The sequence below is a fragment of the Octopus sinensis genome, linkage group LG1, assembly GCF_006345805.1.
Source record: "Octopus sinensis linkage group LG1, ASM634580v1, whole genome shotgun sequence".
In the NCBI taxonomy this organism is placed as follows: domain Eukaryota; kingdom Metazoa; phylum Mollusca; class Cephalopoda; order Octopoda; family Octopodidae; genus Octopus; species Octopus sinensis.
Genome location: NC_042997.1, coordinates 176,571,024 through 176,571,922, shown reverse-complemented (window position 1 = coordinate 176,571,922; position 899 = coordinate 176,571,024).

Below are 899 nucleotides of genomic sequence, written 5' to 3'. Positions count from 1 at the left end.
ATGCATTTTATATAGTAAGAGAAATTCTATTTAATTGCCTGTTCAGCTCAGTGTAGGAGTAAAATCACCCGAAAATTGCCCTGCAATCTCTACAATTGGATCTACACTTAGGACATGATGCTTTCTTAAACAAATAATAATAATAATAATAATAATAATAACAATAATAATAATGGTTTCAAATTTTAGCACAAGGCTAGCAATTTAAAGAGGAGCGAGTTAGTTGATTACATTGAATCCGGTGCTCAACTGGTACTTATATTATTGACTTCTGAATGGATGAAAGGCAAAGTTAAACTCAACAGAATTTGAGCTCAGAAAACAAAGAGATGGAAGCAATGCTGCAGAGCATTTTTCCAACACATTAATGATTTTGCTAGTTCACTGCTTTAATAATAATAATAATAATAATAATAATAATAATAATAATAATAATAATAAAAAAGCCAGAAAAAAAAAAAGAATAAATGAGATGTTCACATCAAGAATGCTGATCAAACATTTGCATAGTAACTACTTTCCATGGCAAAAATAAAATGAGATCAATAACATGCTCTCTATTTTGCATTCAGGCTCCTCAATACATAGTTGCTGGCATATATTTGTTTGTTGCTTTTTATGTATCCTGAAAACCTTTTATAGAGCAGGTCATGGAAAATGTTTGGGTGAACTTGGACAATACATTTTCCTCTTAAATCACAACTCTAAAGCTGTTGGTATCTCTTTAACTCTGGTACTCATTATATGCCAGCAAATATGTTCTTTTTGGTTACACTGGTTTCAATTGAGAGTCAATATTAATTTCTTAAGAACTCAAGTGTTTTGATTCAAGATATTTAAATGAATAACAAGTAAACACTAAGAAAGTGATAACTTAAAGAAATGAATTTAGAAAAGCA